The sequence below is a fragment of the Nannospalax galili genome, unplaced genomic scaffold (assembly GCF_000622305.1).
Source record: "Nannospalax galili isolate Female #2095 unplaced genomic scaffold, S.galili_v1.0 scaffold543, whole genome shotgun sequence".
NCBI classification, from domain to species: Eukaryota; Metazoa; Chordata; class Mammalia; order Rodentia; family Spalacidae; genus Nannospalax; species Nannospalax galili.
This window is the reverse complement of record NW_008352270.1, coordinates 4,913,221-4,916,271: the sequence shown is the minus strand read 5'-3', so window position 1 is coordinate 4,916,271 and position 3,051 is coordinate 4,913,221. Positions and strand designations below refer to the sequence as shown.

General features: G+C 39.6%; 1 protein-coding gene across 1 annotated transcript in view; it reads left to right on the top strand.

Moving 5' to 3' along the window:
- Kmo (kynurenine 3-monooxygenase) overlaps positions 1–3,051 on the top strand; it is a 47,076-nt gene that overhangs the window by 40,252 nt on the left and 3,773 nt on the right.

Below are 3,051 nucleotides of genomic sequence, written 5' to 3'. Positions count from 1 at the left end.
TGCCTCCCTCTTACATAGGGTTGGAAACACACAGGACTGCCTGAGAGAGCCTGGATCCTGCTTCCACTTGGTGAAGGAAGCCTGAGTGTAACTGACTGGAACTTTCATAAACAACAAAAGAAATTCACATGCCAAAACCATAACAAAAGAATAATGAAATGGAAAGCCAAAACACGATATCCCCAGCAAAGCCCACCAATTGCTGTAGAAGAGTTCTACAAGGAGAACCCCCTAGAGATAACGCAGGACACTGAATTTAAAAGAGCAATCATAAACATGATCAAGGAATTCAATGAATTTAAAGAACACACGAACAAACAAATCAAAGAGCTAAAAGAAGATAGGGATAAACTTCTGAATGAATTCACAAAAGAGATAGAAACATTGAAGAAAACTCAGGCAGAAATGAAAAAGAAAGTACAAAACTCAATAATGAAAACTCAATAAGCCAATTTGAAACAACAGGGGAAAGCCTCACTTCTAGAATGAATGAAATGGAAAACAGAATACCAACACTGGAGGATAAAGTTGAAGAACTGGACCACTCAAGCAAATAGTATGGAAAATTTTAAAAAACACAGGAATGGAATATGCAAGAGATGTGGGACACCATGAAAAGACCAAATCTGCGGATGATAGGAATAGAGGAAGGAGAAGAATTTCAGGCTAATGGTGTTGACCAGATCTTAAACAGGATTGTAAAAGAGAATTTCCAGAAATTAAGGAAAGACAGCCCCATACAAATAGAGGAAGCACATAGAACACCAAATAGACAGTATCAGAAAAGAAACTCTCCACGACATATCATAGTACATGGTAACACTAAATGTACAGAACAAAGAGAGAATATTGAAAGAAGCAAAAGAAAAACAAGTCACATACAAAGAAGGGCCCATCAGAATTACAGCTGACTTATCAATGCAAACTATGAAAGCCAGAAGAGCCTGGACCAAGGTATTTCCAGTTCTGCATAACAATAGATGCCAGCCCAGATGCTTGCCTTCCAGATAAAACCTGTCCTGAGTATACAGAATGTACACTGACATGCAAAGAAACAGTAAAGGGAGATTTGAAAAAGAAACAGTGGTGAGGGTGGGTTCGGGCCTCCATTGGGGTAGGGGCTCAGAGTTCAGCAGACCACCAGAGAGTGCAGGGTTTTGGCCTTCCTCTGGCAACTCAAGGCACTGGAAAGGCAAAATCAAATGAAACCCAAACCCAGCAGAAGAGAAGATATAACAAAAATCAGAGCAGAAATTAATGAAATAGAAACAAAGAAAACAATACCAAGAATCAGTGAATCTAGCCTGGCATGGTGGCACACACCTTTAATCCCAGCACTCAGGAGGCAGAGGGAGGTGGAGCTCTGTGAGTTTAAGGCCAGTCTGGTCTACATATTGAGCTCCAGGATAGCCAAGGCTACACAGCAAAATCCTGTCTCAAAAAATAAAAAACAGGAAGGAAAAATAACCCAAAAGACTAAATTTTGCTTTTTTTTTGAGGGGGGGAGGTGTTTTTTGAACCATCTCTCTGTAGCCCCAACTGGCCTGGAACTCACTAAGTAGATCAGGCTGGCCTTGAACTCACAGAGATTCCCCTGCCTCTGCCTCCTGAGTGCTGGGAGTACAGGCATGCACCACCACACCTGGCAAATTCGGCTTTTTTTAGTCTTTTTTGAAACAGGGTTTCCCTGTAGGCCCAGCTGTCCCCAGGCCCAGATGGATTTACAGCAGAATTCTAGACGAATTAAAGAAGACTTCCAACCAATACTGCTTAAATTATTTAAAACAGTAGAAACAGGGGGAGAACTCCTAAATTCCTTCTAGGAAGCCAGCATCACTCTAATACCCAAATTGGGTAAAGACACAACCAAAAAAGAAAACTATAGACCCATATCCTTAATGAACATAGATGCAAAATTTCTCAGCAAGATACTTGCAAACCGCATGCAGACACACATCAAAAACATCATTCACCGTGATCAAGTAGGCTTTATTCCAGAGATGCAGGGCTGTTCAATATGTGCAAGTCAATAAACATCATTAATCATATAAATGGATTCAAAGACTAAAACTACATCATCATCTCAATAGATGTAAAAAAGGCTTTTGACAAAATTCACCATGCATTTATGTTCAAAGTCCTAGAGGGAATTGGACTGGAGGGAACATACCTCAACATAATTAAAGCAATATACAACAAACCCACAGCCAACATCATTCTAAATGGAGAAAAACTGGAACCATTCCCATTAAAATCAGGAACCAGATAAGGATGTCCACTATCTCCACTCCTTTTCAACATAGTGCTTGAAACTCTTGCTAGAGCAATAAGACAGGAGAAGGAAATTAAAGGAGTACTAATTGGAAAAGAAGAGGTCAAACTATCACTTTTTGCCGATGATATGATACTATACCTAAGATATTCCAAAAGTTCCACCAGAAAACTCCTAGAACTGATCAACACTTTCAGTATAGTGGCAGGTTATAAAATCAATCTACAAAAATCAGTAGCCTTTCTATCTACTAATAACAAGCACCTGGAGAAAGAATACAGGGACATGTGCCCATTCACAATTGCTGCAAAAAAATTAAAATGTCTTGGAATAAATCTGGCCGAAGACACCAAAGATCTCTACAATGAAAAATTTAAGTCGTTGAAGAAAGAGATTGAGGAAGACACCAGGAGATAGAAGGACCTCCCATGTTCAAGGATTGGAAGAATTAATAGTGTTAAAATGACCATCCTACCAAAAGCAATATATAGATTCAATGCAATCCCAATCAAAATCCCCATGGCATACTTCACAGAATTAGAAAAATCCATCCTTAGATTCATATGGAGGCACAAAAGACTCTGGATAGCCAAAGCAACCCTGAGCACAAAGAGCAACACTGGGGGGATTACTATACCAGATCTCAAGGTATACTACAGAGCCATAGTCATAAAAACAGCATGGTACTGGTGCAAAAACAGACACATAGATCACTGGAACATCATTGAAAATCCAAACCTGAGTACACTCAATTTCAGCCACCTGATATTTGACAAAGG